The sequence below is a fragment of the Camelus bactrianus genome, chromosome 6 (genome assembly GCF_048773025.1).
Source record: "Camelus bactrianus isolate YW-2024 breed Bactrian camel chromosome 6, ASM4877302v1, whole genome shotgun sequence".
NCBI lineage: Eukaryota > Metazoa > Chordata > Mammalia > Artiodactyla > Camelidae > Camelus > Camelus bactrianus.
The window spans coordinates 111,530,736-111,553,807 of NC_133544.1; the positions used below are offsets into that span (position 1 = coordinate 111,530,736).

Consider the following 23,072-nt stretch of genomic DNA (forward strand, 5'->3'; position numbering starts at 1 on the left):
GCAGCAGCAGCAGCGGAGGCGACGGCAGGCGGCGGCCCCGACCCCAGGCCATCCCCGTCCTCTGGGTCCTGGCCCTGGAGCACCCGGCTCCAGCCCAGCCCCCACGCGCTCTGGGCGGGCTCCTGAGTCCGCGCGTCCATGCGCGCCCCTTCTCCACCCGCCCGCAGCGTGGATGCTCGGGCTGCAGCTCCTGCAGTACAGGATGTGGTGTGTGAGGCCAGGCAGGGCCCCATTCCCAATGCTGCCTCTCCCACCACTGACAGGGTCCCCGCATCCATCCAGAACAACCACCGGCACAGGGCCAGGCCACACCCCCAGCCCCACTTCTCCTGCTCACCGCCCCTCATCATTGACACCTACTCCCAGCCAAGATAGGTCACCAACCAGACCCCCAAGGTGAAGCTTCTCCTCACACTGAGATCCCCGCCCCCACTTTCTGCCCCACCAGATCCTAATCTATGGATCCTTAACCCCAAACTGACCCTTCATACCTCACCCCGGGTCCCCCATTCCAAGATGGCTCCTTCACCCCAAAATTGAAGCCTCAACCCTCAGCTGGGTCACTTCCACTCTGAGCGGCCCCTCACCACTCAGCCTGTCCCCACACTGTATGATTCCCCTCACTCTGAGCGCACCCCTAACCCGAGATGGCCCCCTCATTCTTCACCCAATGCGGTGGGGCATTCCAGGCTCCAGTCATCATGGAGACAGACACCAGTCAGAGCTCTGGCATAGTTTGTGGGCAAATAGCCCTGTGTCTGAGGCTTTGGGGTTCAGTGGGTGAGAATGTAGGTGGTTCCAATTCCCACCCAGGCACCCTACCCCCATGCCCTGTGCCTTCTCTAAGCCAGAGGCTCAGGGAGGTCCTAGGCTGCATGCCAGGGTGGTCCTGGGCTGTGCACCACCCACCAGCACTCCTTGGGTGGGTGATGGCGCAGATGGTGATCCAGATCCCTAGGGCAGAGGCGCTGGGCACATGAACATGCTAGGGGGAGGATGCAGCCAAGCCTGGGAATGGACAGCAGGTGGTTGTCTGCACGAGCTGGGCTCAGCCCAGGTGGGTTCAGGGCTGTGTTCATTCGTGCGGCAGAAAAGGGAAGAGGAACCAGAGCTTTCAAAGTGTACTTGTTAGGAGCCCAGGGCTCAAGAGCAAAGTGCGAAGCGGTTTTGGCTAGGCCATCTTGGAACGCTCTGCAACGCTGGTCGCTTGTATCTGGGGAGCCTGATCATTGATGGGCAAGTGAGAAGTTCCCCGCACCCTACACGGTATAGTTAACAGGCAATTGAAGATATTTTGACAAGTAATTTTAATCATGAATAATTGTTACTTTCTCTGCTGGAGAGCAGTTCTATCCACAGTCATGGTGAATCTGGCAGGGTTCTTGCTGAATCCCTGCCAGGGGCAGAGGAGGACCTGCCCAGAAACATCCTCTTATCTCTCACCAAAGGCACTGTAATAGAAAAGAAAAAGAACAAAACTGACTCCATGCTAGATCTGTTCCTTTGGCTTTAACCCTGTGCCCTGTTTTCTAGGCTTAGTCTTGCTAGCTCAGAACCTTTTGTTAAAGAATGTTGCCTTTAGCCTGAAATATACAAGACAGCCTATTCCCAAGACTCTGACCTTTAAGGATATTAACACTTTTGAACTCATATAAAGATGAGAAGTTGCAGAATAGAAAATCATGTTTGTTTTGTTGCAGGATTTACAGGGGCACAATGACATGAATCATGTGGAGAGCTGCAAGAACAAAGGATTCCAAGAACTAATAATTCCTACACCAAGAAGTTTGTAACAACCAATCACACCCCTTCCCCTTTCAAGTATAAAAGGAGCCTGAATTCTGATTGGGGAAGAAGTTTCTCCAGGACATTTGTCTGTCATCTTCTCAGTCTGCCGGCTTTCCAAATAAAGTAGCTATTCCTTGCTCCAACACCTCATCTACTGATTTATTGGTCTGTCGTGTGGTGAGCAGAACGAGGTTGGATTCTGTAACAGCACCTCACACCTTCCCAGTACAAGATGACTTTTGTGTCCTGTCTGAGAAAAGAGCCAAACAAAAAAACAGTAAAATATACTCAACCCTATTATACTCAGAGAAATGCAAATGAACGTGAAATGCTATTTTCGCACCTATCAAACTGGTAAACATTTGCAAAGATGTTCCCAGTGTTGGGAACACTGCCGGGAAGACTTCAAAAGCTGCCGGTGGTGTGTAAAGGGTACACCTTGGAAAGCATCCATTGTTAGTATCTATCAAAATTTAATGTGCAAACACTCCAGCCAGCAGATTAAGGTCTTCAGAGAAACTTTTTACTCCATATATTTCAGTATTGCTTATGTTTTCACGGAAAACATGTATTACCTGAGGAATTTTAAAATACATTTTATAAAAAGAATCCTGAGCTTTAGGCTTCTGTAAACATTTTCTTATGCTTTGTAAATTTACTACTCTGGAAAACAACAACAACAAAAAAATCAAATGTACATTCTGTTTTTTCCCAGAAGTAATCAGCATCAAAACTTGAAAATGTAGAGACTCTGAATTTGTCTTTGGGAGAGCTCTGCAAGAGCCCCAAGGACAGACTCAGTGGTTGCAGGGTTAAGGTTAGGGCCTGGGAGGGGCCAAGGAGATGGGTGGGATAAGCCTAATTTTAGATGTCACCTTGAAAACAAGACTGTGTCAAGAAGCCCGGAAGTCCCTACCTTCCATTCTCAATGAATCATGATGAAGGAGGAATAATAAAATGGTCGCACTTAGGTTAACAGACTGCTTATTCTGATGCTTGCCCTTAGAATGGTTAATGAACATGACCGACCAGTTGCTACCCACAGTTCCAGGCCCAGTGTTAAAACTACAGCCATTGATCTTACTGTTTCTATGTTATTCCAGTAATCGAAAGTCATAATCATGCTTGGTCTCTGAGTCCTTCTCCAGGGAGAAAGTCAAAGGACTGTAAACTTACAAAATAGCCTGAATTACCAAGAAGGCCACACCATGACTGCTAAAGAGATAAAGTGATCTAAACACTATCCTCTATAGAATTGGTCGCCTGGAGGCATCATGACGCCATTCTGAGTCTTCTGATGAGAACATGATTCTGTCGGTTGTTATGAATGCTTTGTTGTTTAAGCTATGGCTATATAATTACCCTGCCCCATCGCCAAGGTGGGAACACAGTTTTGAAGGGATTAGCCTGCTGTGAGTTTCCTTTGCCTGGATGAGTAATAAAGCTGCCTCCTTTCTTGTAAGCTCCAAGACCCTGTCTCTGTGTCATTTGGCTCATTAGGGATGGGAGCTGATCTTTCAGCAAAAATGAGGCTCATGAGATAAACATACAGGCAATCACCAGGACCTCTGGATCCACCATGCACCAATATTAAAAACTGATGTAAAACCACAGAACACCTACTAAAGAACACTCTACCAGAGGTACGGTGGGGCGTGGGGGTTGCATGAAGGGGCGTGGCATGAAACAGTGCACGTTTCACAGGCGCAAAGGGCCGCCGTGAAAGAAAATAAAAACTCTATCCAGTAGAAATTAAAGTCCTCCTTCTTCATGGGGATACTGAAGAATGTTAAAAATGTATATATGCACACCTTTTCAAAGCAGGTCAAATAAGCTCGGCCTTCGGGGCTGGGGAGGCTTCAGGAATGGAAACCCTGCGTGTCCATATGGCAATGGCTGGGGCAGGTACTGCCAACACAGGATGAGCCTGTACCCCAGGGACCAGAGGTACTGTCAAAATAAATCCACTGCAAGAACAAACATTGATGAGTCAAAAACCATAAAGTTGAGGTTACAAAACAAAGCCAGGATCCAAACACAGCCCCCTCAATGTCACTACAAACAAAACGTGGGAAACCAACTCAGAACACTTCAACAAATAATATGGATCCCTTGATTCTCCCAAACACAGCACAGGGGTCCTGTGCCCTGATCCCTGGCATCTTTTAGGTCTGCATGTCCACATTCCTGTTCTTTGAACATCTCCTATAAGTTAAACTGTAACCCCTTGCATATCCAGGCAATCTTATCTGGATAAAAGCTAAATTCCAGAATATTTAAACAACATTTTGCATTATTTCTAGAACACAGCAGGGAAGGCCACCCACCCAAAGCACAGTGCCTGAGGCAATGGGTGGGGGCAGATGACTGTCCCAGAGCTTCAGGCATTCTGGACTTCCCAGCAATTTTCAGGAGTTCTAGGAATGTGACCTTAGTCATTCACTCATTTATGAGTTTTATAAAATTAACTCATTCTGTTGTTAAAGTCCATAAGAGGTGCACCTTTCACAACACAGTGTCACAGAATTACAACCCTTACACCTAGGAGCCCATCTCTGCATCTAGAAGCACATGGTTAAAGAAACTTCCGTGTACTGAGCCCTCTTTGAAGGAAGCTAGTAACATTAGCCTGAATGGCCTTTATTGGCTGAGAGTCCTGACAATTTGCTGGTGTAAGTTCTTTGTTAACAAAGATCAAGTGAGCTGTCCCTTTCTGAAAGCTCAAATTAGTGAGTTTTACTCCGGACAAGTTAAATTTAAAGGGCAACGCATGGAACTTTCTAGCAATCAGAGCTGTCTGAGCTGCCTCAGGAGACAGTTCCTCATCATGGGGGAATGGCACAGAGGCTGATCTGAACAGGGAGGGCATCTTGGCTTGATATCAGGTTATTCTGGAGACGTGGGCCATGACACCAGGAGTATCTGTGTGCTGCTGGTTACACCCGCTTCAGCAAAGACTCACACAGAACTGCCACATTCCTGCAATCTGTCTTTATTGAAATCGAAGGAAGTACTTTGGTAACATGTGGAGAACAGGGACAATCTGTAAACTTTAAGATCAATGTGACCTTGAAAATCTACTTTATAACTTGATATAACAGAATTTGGAGCACATTGACCTGTATTACAATTTTAGTTCTGTTTGAAAAAAAAAAAAACCCAAAAGGATTTGCACCATACACCAATTCTGGTTACCTGCAGGGTATAAACCTGAGGAACAGGGTGAGAAAACTCCACGTTGTTTTATGCAGTTATATATATGAATGTTGACACACGTAGATGTCATATTATGTATAAGTCATATATATCTTATATCTAGTGTGTATGTAGTTGTTCAAAAAGTATTTGTTGTTTTGAAATTTTAAGAAATTTGCTACTCTATAAAATATAAACAATTTACACATTGCAATAGAGAAGGAATTTGCAACAATTTCACAATGTGATTTAATTTAAATTTAAATCAAATGATTGATTTCTTCTAATTTATTTACCTCATTTTTCATGTTAAAACACTACAATGACCTCAGTGACTATATCAAAATGTAAACATAATGATGGAAAATATACAAAAGCTCATTTTCCACCAGTATTTGTCACTCTTTCCATTTCTTCATTAGAAGCACCCAAGTTGTGGTCTTCTTGGTAACTCAGGCTATTTTATAAGGTTAAGTCCTGTGACCTTCTCCCTGGAGACCAAGCGTTATTATAGATTTTGATTACCGAAATAAAGTAGAAAGTGTAAAATCAATAGCTTCAGTTTTAACAATAGGCCTGGAACCGTGAGTAGCAACCAGTTCATCAGGTCAGTTGACCGTTTTAAGGGTGTGTATGAGAAGAAGCAATCTGTTAGCCTAAGTGTGGCCATTTTATTAATTCTACTTCAAAATCCCCACTGTAAGTTTCTCATTCCATTTCTATGGAAATAGGGAGATGGACGTCGCGTTCATCTGGCTGCTTCCTGCTGAATGGGGGTGTTTTTGGGGGGGGTCCTTGAAATGGAACAAGCCAGCCTGATCTTGCCATATGGCTGGGGATTCAGAAAGAGCCTTAGCTGTTTGTTTCCTGCACATTAGACATCAGAAAACTGTTAGTATAAATATATATATATATATATATATATATATATAAACTTTTGTTAACAGAAGTGAAAACAGAAACTGTAAAATTCCCGAAAGAATGCATTTGAGACCTTGAAGTCCATGAAAAGAGGCCAGAAAATCAGGTGTTAACTTGAGATGTAACTTCTCCCACATATGCATCTGAATCCCCTACATTATGTATTTGTTGCTTCACGTCCTCTAGGGCAGTTGTGATGCTCCTGGACTCATCTGGTGTGAAAGCATGACATTCAGTATGGATCTAGGAACTCAATAATTACAAGAGGAGAAGTTAAGCCCATTAGGTTGTAGCTACAAGTTGCCAGCAGACACTGCTTTGAGAATGGCGGTGGCATCCCAATTTTGACATCGCTCAGAAAACTCAAGTTCTCAGCAATACAGAAACTTGTCTGAAATCACATCTACAATGTTTACCTTGTTTTATGTTGAATGTCTGAACTATAGTTATTTCATTTTGATTTTCAAATGCATTTCTCTTCTTAGTGGACAAAGCAGATGTCACCATTAATGATTTTAGTGCTTTTCTGGATATGAGGAGATGCAAGAATTTGGGCCCATAAGATCTTTTCCTGAAAAAAATCTAGCTATTTGAAGGTCTGTTCAGCCAGTTTTCCCAGAGCACAGAGTGCCTCATTCCTGACCTTAACCCTGAACTCCTTTAAGGGTGTGTTGGAGGTCAGCAGCTGCAGTGGCTCATGATTTAATCCAAGCAGAGTTAGAAGGCAAGTGCCAACGTGACCCAATCCTTGTAGAGGCTGATGGCAAGTGCCCGCATGATCATACATTTGACCATGGCTTGGCACAACCATTTCATCCCACGGATCTTGGACTGCTTATTCCTATGCCATGCACGGATTATGTTGATAGGCCACTCATAGTGCTATTACAGGACTAGGCCTTATTAACAGTAGCAAAAATTATCCGGACCACCTGTCTTACTAGTCTGTTATGGTCCAGGAGAATATTCCCTCTTGTTGCTTTTTCCCATATCTAGGGTCACACCATTACAATCATTGGTGTCATGCAGAAACATATATCTGGTCTACTGTTTCAAGCTGCCTTATTGTTTTATCAGAGGCTCAGTCACACTTTTGACACATTTGGTAATGCAAGAAACAACAATTTTGTAAAACAGGCAAAATACAAATAATATAGATAGCAACATTAGTAAGGTCATAAGTAAGAATTTAAAACAAGAACTTTCATTAGGTGCAGCTCAGTGTATCTCCAGGTCAACTGACTTAATCTGTTCTGTACCAATACATATCTTTAGGGAAGATGTTATACAGGCATTGTTCATAAGACTCCTAGACAAATATCCTAGTGTTATTAGGTTGCTTATCCATACTATAGTTCAATTTTTAAAATTTTTTCCAAACATAAGAGAACCTTTAAGCTTACATGTACATATCCTGATATTAACCATACAAGTCTTTTCCATAATTGAGGAAAGTTATATTCTTTGGCTGAATTTTGTTTGTTGCCTTGATTGAGCTTGAGTGATATTATAAGACAATTCATATGTATGGCCAGGCTCAGATCAGGTATTATTAAGTAGCCAGGAGAGGGCTCCAACTTTGTAATGTCAATAGTGGCCTACATAGAACTATAATTTCTTCTTTTATTTTTCCTAGATTAAATTTTCTAAGGACTATCTAGTTAGAGCCTTGGAGTAGGGAAACCTGTCAAGATAACACAAAAGTACAAGATATAGGTAATTGACCATAAACCTAACAATTGGATTAGTTCATAATCAAAGGTAAGAGCAATTATCAAAATAATTGGTATATAGGCCTGGTCCGGTGTCTTCGGTCAGCTGTCTACCTCAGATGACATCTTCTTCTCTTTCTGGTCTGCTAGCTTCTCCAATTGAGCATTGACTTAAGGTTAGCACTACTCTATAGGCCACTCCAGTGCAAGGGCTCTTTTGGACTGGAAATTAATCCAAAAGTCAATTTCCTTTAGCTTTTGCTGTGTTAGTTAAGAGTACCTGATAAAGGGTCCTTCCATTCAGGCTGAAGATAGTTCTTTAAATCATGTCTGTTCCAGTGTGTATAATCCCCTGTTTGCAGGTCATGACGCATTGGATCTTCATCCAAGGATAAATTACTGAGCCTCACAAACAAACCTAGAGTGTTCTTTTAATAATTCAATTAAACTCTGCAGCAATGTAACATAACAGCAAGGAATGGTCTGGGAAGTGAGTATTAGTAAATATAGACCTCAATTAACAAAACTAGAATTTAATATTCACTAAAATCTAATCATTTTCTCTCTAAAGTTACCCTCAACTTTATCATATATAGCCAAATCAAGAAAAATTTGCCCACAAATTAACTCTGATTATTTAATCATATAGGCTCTTTTAAATTGGCTGTGCCAGAACTTTTAATAAGGATTCTGTGGCTGGAATTTTAATAAGGTCTCCTAAGGCCAGGAAAGTCATGTCAAGGGCTTGTCACAGATTTTGCCTTATAGATTTAAGTGAAGTATTTTCTCTTTAAGGTCCTCAAAATGCCTTGAGATTCCTATACCTGTTAGGAGGTAATCTTCCTAATTTATCTGATAGAACCACTGGGAATTTAAAAGTTTCATGTCTCTGGAGGGACCAGATAGAGAGAAAAGATAACTGTTCCAAGTCTGCTTACATAGGTATAAGTTATCAAATTGCTGTGTCATAATTAATTAAGGAGAAGGGTTTATTTATATCTGGAAAACACAGATTAAAGAGCCAGTAATATTTTAGACAAAACCAAAAATTATAAACATATTCATCAGTTTACTCAGCCCCATGTAACTAATCTTTTTGTTGTTGTTAACAGCTTTATGAAATCAGAGTTTCCATCAGAATTTTAAAATTTCTTACCCAGTTTAGTTCAGTATTATAGTTTGAAATTTATTAGAAACCAGTAAATCTCCTTGAAGAGAAAGCAATTTTGCAAAAGCATCAGAATAAAACCATAACTGTCTATAAGTGACAGAACACTTAATAGCATGGTTAAACAATTATTTACACTGTAATTGGTAAACAGACCTGGTCACAATAATCAGAATTATGATTAGTAACATTTCAGACATACCAGATTTTTAGGGATTCCATATAATTTTTATAATACCTATATTAATATTTTCTCATACATTATAAACTAGGAAGACTTATTATTCATTGGTCAATACTTCCCATGTTATTTAACATACCACATGAAACTTACTAGTTTAAAATCTCTCTTTCGGATGTTTCAGGGGCCCTCTGAAGCATCCCAGATTTAGCTGGAGGTCAAAAGAAGTCTGATTAAAATTTGATATTTGGGAAGCTTGTTATAGTTTCAAAACGCTTGGTCAAATAAAAATATAGGTCACTTTGAAACATTACTTATTCATTAACAATAAAATATTTCAAAGATAAATACAGAACAGATCACTTAAGGGATAAAAGAAACTTTAAAATCTGTTACTAAAAGCAGATTAACATTTTAAGATAACATTGTTCTCTCAACAGAGAGAAAGCGAACTAAATCTAGCCTTGTACCCACTTACTTTTAGTATTAATTTTCTGGACTAAATTCATTTTAAACTTAGCCAATCCAGACCATGTATAAAACCATTTTCTCATGTTTCCTCTTTCACAAACCTTCCACAAATTTCTCTATCCATATTACTTTGTTCCGTATTTTCTTTTCCATTCAGAATCAAGTAGCTTTAGGACAAAGTCACTTTTTTTATTAACAAAACATAATTCCATTTCTTATATCTTCTTTTAATGAAAACATTCATCTTACTTTCCTAGTATACTGAGATATTTCCCTTAGTAGTAGAGAATATTTCAGGGTGGCACCACATATTTATTAATATTTATTGCTAAATATCTATGGTTTCTCTGTAAGAGGAAGTCAATATTCAGCAATAAATCTTTCAATGTCTTATTTTATCTGAAAATGAAGTGGCTATTTAATAAACTTCCATCATTTAACTTAATTTAGCACCATTATATAATTTAAAGTTACCAAATATATGGGGAGATCATTTTGTCGCCGATAGGTGCAACTGGTGTTCCAGGTTCTTGTCCCGTCCCAGAAAGAATTCAGAGACAAGACTTAGAGGTTAAAAAGGTACAGTGAGGATTTATTAAAGGATGGATAGTACACCCTCAGGGGAGAGCGGGCAGGCCCAGGTGAGCAGCTGCCCTGAGTTTCTTTGGCAAGTTAGTTACATAGGGTGAAAAAATGAATGGACGGAATATTCATTGGGGAGGGAAGGGTTTGGGGTCGTATTCCCTGATTATCATCCCAACTCCAGCTTCCCAAAGGGAGGAAGGATTTTTGTCCTTATTTAGTCTGGATCGGAAGCGTCATGGCGTCGGTGTATGATGGGTACTTCTGATCTGCAAGGCTAATTTTATTGAAATGAGGGTATAATGAGTAAAAGGTTACATTGGGGCACTGGAAATTCCTGCCTTTTCTGACCTTTCTTTGTTGGTCTCCAAGCCAAAATTTGTGGTCCATTATCAGCCCAAAGTTTCCAGCTTTTCTTTCTCTTCCCAAGGATCCCTGCTGCTCACATGACGTGTGGTTTCCTGCATTTGGCCTGTGCCCCTCCTTTCTGCCTAATTCCTGCCATTTGGTCTGTGTCCCCCTTTCTCTGCTCGTATTTAGCTATCTGCCTGCTCTAACAATTTGAATAGACATTCCTGAAATATTCATTCCTAAACAGTTTACCGAAAAGCTCTTTCTCATTTGTATTTAAGTTACTTACAAATATATTATACCGAGTTGTTTTTCTTGCTGACAAATTTTAACAGATATGACAAGTTCTTATGTGTTTCTATTAAACCTAAGTTCAATAAAGTTTTATGCTTAACATTAATGAATCTTGAGACATGTCTATATTTATCAAACCAATAAGCTTAAGGTAGCTTCAATAACCAGGTATTAATTCAGTATGGAATATTTTTTAGATCACATAAACCCAATTTTCATTCTGGCCAGTTTCTTTTATATTCCTGAGTATTTATATAAGCATTTAATTTCCTTTAAGCCAATTGGATAGAGCTCTTTAATGAATTAATTTTGGCCATGCCACATATATACAGCACACATATAGGTACGTACAAACACACAAACACAGAGACCTCATAATTCCCATTTTAAACCTTTAGCCATGAATTAGGTACAACGATGTAAGACTCATCAGTTAGAAGAGGTTGGATACAAATTGAGTTTTTGGCAGGTGGAACAAATCAAAGCTGCCTGACTGGATAGCTAAACATTTTTACTGACTTCTATAGAAGACATTTAAGATTTCTATTTGTTTCCAAGTTACTTACTCCCTTTCTCAAAATTTGCATTCCACAGGTCGTAACAGCAGTTGAGTCGTTGGTACTGGGACAGAAGTTTCTGCCAGTATCTGCTAGAAAGCCCACTAGTTGAGACCCCACTGTCAGCTGTACCCAAGGCTCTTGGGTGGCAATTGTTACAGGGGGTCTTTAACATGGCTGAGAGCCCCGGGCCCCGTCAGTCATTATCTTCCTCGTCTATGATACCTTGGGTGACCATGACATTGGAAGGTGCTTGTTGTTGATGTTTTCTTTCTTCCCTCACTTGTCTGGTAACCTTTCTCTGTTCAATTTTAAATTCTTTCTCTACTTGTCTTTGAACCAGCAATCTAGTACCTGGCTCCCTTCCTTCCTCATTATGGACTTTCATAAAGGCTTGTATATATGGTACTTCTTCCCATTTACCTTTTCTCTGGCAAAACAGCTCTAACTGGAGAATGATGTAGTAATTTAATAACCCATTTTCAGGCCAGTGTTCCCTCGAGCCTAAGGCGTACATTACTCAAGCAGTATTACAGTAAAATACCATCTTTTTCTTAGTCATAGGTGGCTATCTATGATTAGACCATCCATTCAAAACCTTGCCCAATGGGCTATTGGGTGGAACAGACGGCGCGCGCCCATAGCAGCTTACAGTCACTACAGAAGCTGCAGCGGTAGTGACGGCGGCAGAGGTGATGAACGCTATGGGCCATCCAATAAAGCATTTAGGTCTCCATTTAGAGATAGTTTGTGCTAGTTTAGTAAAGCCGCTAGCCCCTTCCCAGGGACGTGTGAGACTGACTGGAAACAGACCTGTGGCTGTCCCTTCAGGACAATCACATGTGAGAGACCTTAATGTGTAATATTCATTGTTCTAATGAAGGAGGTATACCAGACAGGGGTATGAACTTGAAGTAAGTAAAATCTCTTTTGAAGAGTAATATTGATTTTTTGTTAAGACATAGTAAAAATATAAGGATGTGGAGTACAAGAAAGAATGTGATCAGAAACATGAGAAGTAAGGTTAACTTTATATATGCCATTTTTGAGTGTGTACTTCCCATGAGATATGTTGAGGCACAAAGTGTAGAGCCACATGGCGTAGATTACTGTGCTGGGGCTGTGTCTGTGAGCACTGGGAATGCTTAGAATAAGGCCAGAAAAGCCTCATAAGTCCAGGAGATGCTAGAATTACTGGTTTCATTAAAAGACAGTGGACAAATGTTCAGATGATAAATAACTTTGTGGACCCCAAACAAAAAGGGAGAAATTAGCAAAGAGTTTTCATGGTAGCTTAATGAGAGGGACATGGTTTCCAGAAACAGTTTTGACTTTCTGGGGTCCAGGCTTCTGTCATATGACAGCATTCCAACGGTGGAGGGCAATTCTGATCAGGGAGACTTCCAGCATCAATGGCTGCAGTAAATATGAAAGTCAAATTAATCTTATGAAATCCGTCTTTAGGAGTGTAATGTAAGTAAGCAAAATCGAGTGTGGCTATGTTAACAAAACAGGCTGGTGGAAAGGGGAGACAAAGGAGATGGATTCATTTAAGTTGAGCCAGTCTCGCTGATCTAGTAGAGGTCCTTGAGGTGGGAGCCAGGTTCTTCCAGTCCACGGGGTGTCACTACTGCTGAAAGGAGGATTGGCGCCCCACCAGGAGATAGGTCTGAAAAGAGAGGGATCTACAATATGAGCCCAGTATAGGGGCGCTTGTGTGACAGGGAGGAAGAGAAGCAAAAGCAGGAGAGGTATTACCTTCACTGAGTTTTGAGAAACCACAACCAGACATGCTAAAAACCAGTTTTCTGGATTGGGGGAACTCCAACACATTGCATAACTTCATTGGTCTGTTGATCGAGTTTCTTAAATTGCCCCAAGGTCACACCTGGCGCCTTAAGGGTGTTTGGGCAGGTCTCTGGTCGGGGGTCTAGTAGGGAAAGGCTGGCCATCTGAGGGACAGGATTGTCCTCCTGGAAGTTGGGGTCATAGGGTATGTTCTTCCAGTCTGCGGTGAAGTTTGACATGACGGGCATGTAGCCAAACTAGCCCTGTGGGTAAAAGAATACAAGCAGATCCTCACCCCAGGGTGACTAATTTAAAAGTCCCTTCCCATGAATCATTTTCCTCTGTAATATTTTTTACCAGAACGTCTGCTCTTACAGAGCTGTTTTAGCAAAATGGTGAACTGCTGCTGTGAGGCCTTGAACATCACAGTTTAAAAAATTTAGTTTATACTGCTTTGTGTAACCTATCTGTGAAGATCCTACTGGGAGTATCCCCACTCCCATTTTGGTTTTTAATCATAGACTTTAATGTGGAATGAGTACCTTTTATAATGGCTTGTCCAGTGGGATTAAGAGGAATTTCTGTAACTTGTTGTAATTCCCAGTTTTGACAAGAGTTTAAATTTAGCAGAGGTATAGCTGGGTCCATTGTCAGTTTTTATTTGTTGTGGCTTGCCCAGGTGTGCAAAGGCATGAAGAAGGTGACAACGTGTTTTGTTTTTTCACCAATGTATGTGAAAGCAGAGATATAGTTAGAAAAGGCATCGATGGAAACGTGGACATACTTTTAGCGACCAAAAGGATAGTGAGTCATATCTGTTTGCCATATTTGATTGGGTTCTAAGCCCCGAGGATTGGCACCCCAAGATTTCTGTCCTCCAGCCAATAATTGGCAATCAGGACAAGCTGAAATAATCTGTTTTGCTTGAGGGATTGTTGGGTGAAACTGTTTAACCAGAGACTTATAGTTTTGATGAAAGAATTTATGCGATTGTTGTGCTGTTTTGAAAGCCAAGCTGAAACCAACAAAGTGATCTGCCATAACATTGCTGGCTGTCAAGGGACCAGGTAGATTGGTATGGGACCCTACGTGTATGACAAAAAGGGGATGTTTACATTTATCTATTAGAGATTGCAAAGTAAGAAACAGAGAAAGGAGAGAGGAGTCTGTTCATTTCTTAATTGATGATTGTTTTATATTTTGTATGACATAAACCATGTATTGTGAATCAGCAAGTTAACAGGCTGTTGCAATGCCATAATGGGAGCTTTAAGTTCTGCTCTTTGTGATGAGGTTGCCCTGCAGGAAACAATCTATGACCTTCCTTGTCCAGGAAATGCAGACTTAGTTGTTTTTCCGGAGCCATCAATAAAGATAGTGACAGCTTTGTGAATAGGAGTGGTCACAATCTTGTGAGGCAAAATGACATTGATAAGGGCTAGCTGTTGTAACAACTTATCAGAGGGTAGAGAATAAACAAATTTCCCCGTAAAGTCAGCTATGGCAGATTAGAAATCAAGAGACTAATTGTTGGAAACCGTAAGGATATTTTTGGATAAATCATGTCTGGATCATAGCCAGTCAATTGCTGACTGTGATATCGGCCCTTATATAACAAATTGATAAGCTGCTGAGCATAGGAGAGAAGATTTTTTGTTTGTTTTAAAGAAATGAGAAATTAATATCTATTTTATACATTGAATTTCGCTAATAAGCTGTCCCAATAATCCTGTCCGGGTCCAAAAGTTGGGGGGTAAGAACAAATCAATTGGGTGGTCCAATTGTCTCCTACCTAATTGTCTGTCTTGGATGCCCTTTTAATGAGTGCTATTTCCTGTTTAGCTTCTGGAGTTCATTTTCAGGGGGGCTCTAAGGGTGAATCTCCCCTAAGGATGTTGAATAAATTAGAAAGTTGTCCCATAGTAATGCCTAAAATGAGTCGAACATAATTTATATCTCCCCCAAATTTCTGAAAATCATTTAAAGTAGGAAGGCGAGTAGTATCTAAGATTCCTGATTGAGATCGAATAGTTCAATTAAAAAAGATGTAACCTTGATAATTCCACGGTCTTTGAAGCTGAAGTTTTTCATGTGCTATCTGGAGTGCTTGTTTGGAAAGGGGATCCGTCATAAATCGATAGTTAGTTAGAAGCTGGGATTGTGTAGGGGCTGCAAGTAAAACATCATCCACATAATGATAAACCAGGCAGGAGGGAAAAGCAGAGTGCACAGGCAGCAGGGCCTGATGAACACATAGCTCGCAAGTAGCAGGGCTGTTAGTCATTCCCTGAGGCAGAACTCGCCACTGACAGTGAGACAAAGGGGCCCGATTGTCAGGTGAAGGGAAAGAGAAAGCAAAACGCTCTCGCTCTGATTTTGCCAGCGGACTAGTGAAAGAGCAATCTTAAAGATCGACAGCCACGACATGCCAATCTGCAGGAGTAACAGCAGGGCTGGGGGGCCTGGCTGCCGGGCTCCCAGGGGTGGGATTATAGCACTTACAGCCCTGAGGTCATGCAACGCGCTCGCCTGGCCTTTGTGGGGTAGTAAGGACAGAAGTGTTCCAGGGACGAGCAGGTGGCTCACTGTGTCCAGCCTCTTGCTGGACTAAATGCTTAGCTTAATAAGTTTCCCCACTGTTTGACCCAAATAGAAGTGGAAGATTTCCAGACTAATGGAAGGGGAGGTATGTTAACAGTGGCCTGGTCCCAAAGATTGAATTGTGACTTTCCACTGTTGTAACAGGTCTCCGCCCCACAGAGAGACTGGAATAGGGAGAATAAATGGCTGAATATGCCCAGCTTGTCCTTCTGGGCCAATACATTTTAGAGTTTGTTTTTGTTTTTTTTACTTTGCATCGGCTTGTGAGTGCCTCCTCCTCCTGTCACAGACATATGACTAGTCACTTTTACCCATTTTTCAGGCCACTCATTTAGGGCTATTACAGAAACTTCTGCTCCTGTGTCTACAAGGCCATGGAATAATTTTTTGTTTTATGGAAACAGTCAATAAGGGTTTTTGTGAATTTAAAATTTGTGTCCAGTAAAGGGCAGCCTTGTGCCATCTTAAAGAAGTTTTGTCAGCATCAGCCTTAGAATAACTTTCTGAGTTAGTGCTATTTGGGTTCCAGATGGAATCATGTATAGTCCTGAGGCCTTTAGCAAGACATAAATTTATCCATTATGATCAAAATTGAGAATTTGTGGGAATACAATCCCTTCCTCATGGAATTAAATTTTCCTATGCTGACTGAAATAAATGTGCAGCCTAAACATTGAGTTATGTTTTATTTGGTGGGAGGACTGGAGCCCAGATGACAGCCTCTCAGAACACTCTGTGGGGTTGTTCTGAAGAGGTAGGGGAGGAGCTAGGATACATAGGAGGTTTACAACAAAGATCAGGTATTTGGAACAATAAAAGATTACTTGTTATCTAAAGAGAATCGGGCATCTCAAGTTAAAGAATTTAGTGCTTTTCTATGTACAGGAGGAAGCAAATATTTGGGTTCATTGAATTCATTCCTTTGACAAGCATCTAGCTATCTAGGGCCAGTATCCTGTCCTTTATTATTCTTAGTCCCCTCAGAGTGCACCATTGTGAGTGGCTGCAGAGGCTGGGCTGCAGGCTTTTCTTCACTGGAGTGTGGTGGCAGCCACTGATGACTTCATGGCTTCAGCATTCTTTGTTTACTGATAGGGTTTGCAGTGTTTTTCATTCACAGTGCTCACCATGGGTCCTAAATTTAACCAATATTTTGGGAGACATTTCATGACCAATTTTGTCCCATGGTGCTAGGAAGACTCATTCCTAGATCAGGCCGAAGATAGTGTTGACATGTCACTCAAGTGTTAATTTTTGGATCTGGCCCTGTTGATACTCAAAAATTCTCTGGATCATCTGTCTTACTAGTCTATTATGATCCAGGAAATTGTTACCCCTCATTGTAAGAGCAATTATCAAAGTAATTGATAAACATACCTAGAATCACACTATTACAATTATTCTATGCAGAGTTATAAATTTTATCTATTTATTCAAGATGTTTAGCCATCATCAGTCTTGTTGGAGGCCTAGTTACACATTTGGTAATGCATAAACAATTTTGTAAAACAGACAAAATACAAATAGTTAGCAGTGTTACTAAAGTCATAAGAATTTAATTGAAAAACTTCCATTAGATGCAGCTCAGTATATCCTCAGGTCATCTGACTTAGTCTGTTCTGTACCAATCCTTATCTTTAAGGAAGATGTTATACAGGCATTGTTCATAAGTCTCCCAGCCAAATTCCATAGTGTTATTAGGTTGGTTATCTTTAGTACAGTATAATTTTTCCAACATAAGAGAGCCTTTAAACTTAAATGTCCATATCCTGGTGTTAACTATATAAGTCCTTTTCATATTTAAAGGAGGTTATATTCTTTGGTGGAAATCTTGCTTGTTGTCTTGATTGAGCTTCAGTGATCTTATAAGAAAATTCATACTTATGGTCAGGCTCAGAGCAGGTATTACTTGGCCAGGTGAGGTCTCCCAAATTGTAATGTCAATAGTGGCCTAAGTAGAATTATAATTTCTCTTTTAAAATACATTTCTGAGGGCTATCTAGTTAGAACCTTGGAGTAGGGAAACCTGTCAAGATAACACAAAAGTACAAGATATAGGTAATTGACCATAAACCTACAATTGGATTAGTTCATAATCAAAGGTAAGAGCAATTATCAGAGTAATTGATAAACAGGCCTGGTATGGGGTCTCAGGTCAGCTGTCTACCTCAGATGTCATCTTCTTCTCATCCTGGCCTGGTAGCTTCTTCTCCATTTGAGCATTGATTTGAGGTGAGCACTACTCTATAGGTCAGTTCAATGCAATGGCTTTTTCTGATTGAAAATTTATCCAAAAGTCAATTTCCTTTAGCTTTCACTGTGCATGGTCTAGTTAAGAGTACCTGATAAAGTGTCCTTCCATTCAGGTTTGAGACAGTTCTATAAGTTATGTCTATTCCTGTATGTGTAATCCCCTGGTTGCAGGTCATGGGACATCGGATATTCAGCGAAGAATAGATTACTGAGCTTAGGAAACAAACCTAGAGTGCCCTTTTAATAATTCAATTAAACATTGCGGCAATGTAACATAACAGCAAGGAATGACCTGGGAATTGAGCCTTAGTAAAATATAGACCTCAATCAACAAACTAGAGTTTAATACCCACTAAAATATAATCTTTTTCCCTCTAAAGTTCCCTCATTTTATAAAATATAGCCAAATCAAGATTAATTTGTTTATAAGTTGTCTGATTATTTGATCATGTAAGCTCTTTTAATTTGGCTGTGTTGGAAATTTTAATAAGGACTTTCAGGCTAGAATTTTAATAAGGTCTTCTAAGGCCAGGAAAGCCACATCAAGGTCTTGTCATATATTTTTGCCTTACAGATTTAGGTGAATTCTCTTCTCTTTAAGGTCCTCAAAATGCCTTGAGATTCCTATACCTATTAGGAGGTGATTTTCCTGATTTATGTGATAGAGCCACTGGGGACCTAAGAGTTTCTAGTCTCTGGAGGGATCAGATAGAGGAAAGATAACTGTTCCAAGTCTGCTTACATAGGTATAATTTACCGAATTGCTGAGTCATAATTAGCTTAAGGACAAGGGTTTGTTTATATCTGGGGAACACAGATTAAAAGCCAGTAATATTTTAGACAAAACCAAAAATTATAACCGTACTCAACAGTTTTCTTAGTCCCATGTAAATAATCCTTTTTTTTGTTGTTAACATTTTTATGAAATCAGAGTTTTCATCAGATCTTTAAAATTTCTTACCCAGTTTAGATCAGTGCTATAGTTTGAAATTAATTTATTAGAAACCAGTAAATCTCCTTGAAGAGAAAGCATTTTGCAAAAACATCAGAATAAAACCATAACTATCTATAAATAACAAAATACTTAATAGCATGGTTAAACACCTAGTTACTCTGCAATCAATAAAGAGATCGGGTCACAATGACCAGAACTATGACTAATAACATTTCAGACATACCAGATTTTTAGGGATTCCATATAACTTCTAGATTATCTATATTAATCATGTTTGCTCATACAGTATAACCTAGGAAGATTTATTATTAATTGGGCAATATTTCCCATGTTATTTAACATACCATATGAAACTTACTAGTTTAAAATCTCTCTTTGGGATGTTTCAGGGGCCCTCTGAATCATTCCAGATTTAGTTGGAAATCAAAAGAATTCTGATTAAAATTTGATATTTGGGAAGCTTGTTAAATTTCAAAACACTTGGTCAGATAAAATTATGTCAGTATGAAAATCTCTCTTTGGGATGTTTTGGGGCCCTATGAAGCATCCCAGATTTAGCTGGAGGTCAAAAGAATTCTGCACCAACAATTTATTAATATATCTAAACACATTTAATTTCTCTGTAAGAGGAAGTGAGTGTTAAGTAATTAATGTTTCAATCTTATTTTATATCAAAATGGCATAACATTTAATAAACTCCCATTATTTAACTTAATTTAGCACAACTCTAGAATTTTAAGATACCAAATATTTATAGAGATTATCTTAAGCATACATGTCTAAAAATATATTTAAAAGTATTTACCTGAAAGCGCTTATCTCATTTGCATTTAATTTACTTAGAATTTTATCACACCAAATTACATTTATTTATTTTTTATTTTTTTGACAAATCTGCAACAGATATAACAAGATCGTATTTGAGTTTCATTAAACCTAGGTACAGTAAAGATATTATACTTAATATTGATGACTCTAAAGACATCTATACTAAGTAGAACAAACTTAAACTGAACTTAATACCAGGTTTTAACTTAATATTGAATATTTTCCAGTTCATGTAAACCTGAAAGTCAGTTTGTTCAGTTTTTATTTTAGAAACATTTAATTTTTAAGCACATTATGTTACACTGCTGGAATTAAACAGAGCTCTTTTATAAATTTAATTTTGGAAATTTTTTAGCAGTAGAGATATCTCATATCTATAGTGTGTACACAGACTTATGAACAGACAAATCTAGATATCTCATAGCTTCACTTTAAAACTTAGTTATGAGTTGGGTATTTATAAATTTATTGCTTATAAATAACAGTTGGAATAAGCTGAATTTGTTCAAATCAGTAAGGCTTACTATTTATGAAAAAGACTTTAAAGATTCCTATTTGTCCTTGACAGTCTGAAGGACCCATCAGAGTTCTGGGTTCTAAAATGCCAAAAATTTCTTTCACCTTAAATTTTACCTCATTGAGCTAATTAGGCTCAGTCTCAGGTCATTGTCTGCTATATTTACATTTCTGATCTGCAAGACAAAGACAGTTGCTTCCAGTTCCCCAAAGAACTGGTCTGTCACCTAGGTCCAATTGTATCTCCTTAATTTGCTCCAAACAAATTGTTCCATGTTAAAGCAAATGCTTAAGGCACTTAGTAATATCTCTTTTCCTTGAGTTATAAGTTAAACCCCGGGGTTAATCATTCATTCATTCATTTATTCATTTATTCATTCATTCATTCATTCATTCATTCATTCATTTATTTATTTATATTATCCCCTGAATATCAGTTTTTAGTTTTACTTTATATTGGATGGCTCAGGTTAACTATTGGTTTCCTTTAGTTTGTTTAATTAATATTTTCTGAGGGACAGATATGTGCCAAGCCTTATAATACCAAGAGGCGAAGCATTTTTCCATTGAAACATATCTATTCCACAACATAATTAAGCAAAAGAAGTTTATATAAAGCCCATTTAATATACCAATTTTACAAATTTTATCTTAATTTTATTAACTCTTATAACTTGAATTTTAATATTCATTAGGCTTAATCAATAATTTTAATTTTAGAAGGAGTGCCAGAAGCCTTTTTCTTTAATTTCTTGTCCACTTTATCTAATTTTATATAAAAGTCTCTGGGAACCCCAAGTTTGAGCCAAAGGACTTAGGCCCTTATGAATTTTTAATTTGATTAATTGGTGTGTTGCCCCAATCATTAATCTAATATCTCAGTCTATATATAATTTTTTCCACCCCTATAAGTATATATATTTTACACTGGGGTAAATAAAGCGGACTTGTTTGCACTTTAATGTTGGGGACCAGTAGGTCATCCCCTTGGCCTTTAATTAACTTTACATAGCGTAATATCAAAACCTTGTATCTAAATCCAAAAATGTCCATTTTATTTATCCCATTCAAAATAACCATTTAAAAACATTTATTCATTTGGGATAAGTCCCTTATTTTTTTTTTCTTGTTAAGAAAAAAATTTTTGACATTTTTGCATTCCTTTTTTCAGTTACTCAACCTAATTAACATGAATTATTCTAATGTTTTTATTAGCATCCCTAAAACCCATTGAAGGGAAAGGGAAAACACAAATGTAGCTTTATAAACTGTTTTTTTTTTTTAAACTAAATTCTTAGGTTAACCATTAGATATATTTTCCCATCTTTAAACTTGATTGATTTTAATAGGTACCAATAAAACAGATGTTTATAATGAGAACTCTCTTAACTTTCACCAAGTTAGAAGTTTTTCTAAATTAAAGGATCCGTCATATGGCCATCAATTAATATATATATTAATATATATTATATATATATATTAATATATATATTATATATATATATATATAGTGATTTTAAACCAATAAGATGAAGAGGCTTTTCGACATAAGAGGGGGTGTTGCCTAAATAAAATTCAAAATTTTACTCCCCAAAAAGTAAAGGCCTTTGTGGTCCAGGCTGATGCAACAAAGGTTAAGTTGGCAAAATGCCTGAGAATTGGTACAATCAAAGGATTGTTAAGAATCCCAATTTATTTGCTTGGCCGCCATGTTTACATAATACTTGTAACTTTGCATGACAGAGTCCAAGTTTTCCTTAAAAAAAAAAAAAGGAAACACATATATATACATACATACACATAAAACACCCAGAGAAAGATGAAACATTTACATTTCAAGGACACAGTAAGAGAAATCCAAGTTCCCTCTAAAGGGGCTTTTATTTTTATAAGGTCAGAATTTAAAAAAAAAAAATGTTTTTATCAGGCCTGGCTAGTTATTTTCAGAGTGAGATTTTTTTTTTAATTCTCAATTAAAGTTGTAAGTTTTGTACGTACATAAACCTGGCTGGGGTATTAGTTGGAGGCTGACAATCTGTCATTTCTTTTTCTTTTGTTTTGAAAGTTTTATTTCCCTTTCTAAGGTCTGATTGTCAGAATAAAATTGCTAGTAGGTTTTCCCGCAGGGACAACTGCACGGCATGAGGTCTTTGCCTCTACCACTCCTGCAAGTTTCTCAGTCACCTGAGAAAGCTGTTGCCAGCAAGGAGGAGGGTCCCATTTTTGGAGTTGAAAGTTTCCTCATAAGATTTTACTTTTATCCTGACAAATTCAACGGAGGTAGCCAAATTGAGGAAAGCATTAGACCAGCCTCTTACCTAACCACTCAGTCCAGACCCCAGTATCTTTCAACCGGACCCCACCCGGGACATCTCCACTGGGTAGGTATTTCCCCCCAGTATCTTTCAACTGGAGGGCCAGGAACCTGGATACACCACCAAATAAAACTCAGGATCATGAACCAATATGGGAGATCTGAGAACCAGGAGAGACTCACCCAAATTCATCTAGACTCCCCGAGGAGACGGGTGGGCACAAAGGGCCACTGCTTTTACCAAGGCTCCAGCTCCTTGTAGAGCTCAGGGGAAGGAGAAGTCTGCTCTGGGTCCCTTTGTGGTCACCAAAACTGTCGACTGAAATAAATGCACAGCCTAAAAGTTAAGAGTTATGTTTTATTTGGCGGGAGGACTCGGGCCGGGATGACAGCCTGTCAGATCGCTCTGAGGGACTGCTCCGAAGAGGTTGGGAAGGAGCTAGGATATATAGGAGCTTTACAAGAAAGACCAGGTAGTAGGAACAATAAAAGATTACTTGTTATCTAAAGAAAGCCAGGCATCTCAAGTTAAAGAACTTAGTGCTTTTCTATGTATGGGAGGAAGCAAACATTTGGGCTCACTGAATTCATTCCTTT

At 39.0% G+C, this 23,072-nt stretch overlaps 1 long non-coding RNA gene across 1 annotated transcript; it reads right to left on the reverse strand.

Annotated features, from left to right (window-relative positions):
- Window positions 1-864: 864 nt before the first annotated feature.
- On the reverse strand, window positions 865-22,795 carry LOC141578016 (uncharacterized). The gene is made up of 4 exons (XR_012507908.1): window positions 22,659-22,795; window positions 9,119-9,176; window positions 3,600-3,755; window positions 865-2,038 (listed from the first exon to the last, which is right to left on the reverse strand). It is a non-coding gene; the product is annotated as an uncharacterized LOC141578016 (long non-coding RNA).
- Window positions 22,796-23,072: the final 277 nt, after the last annotated feature.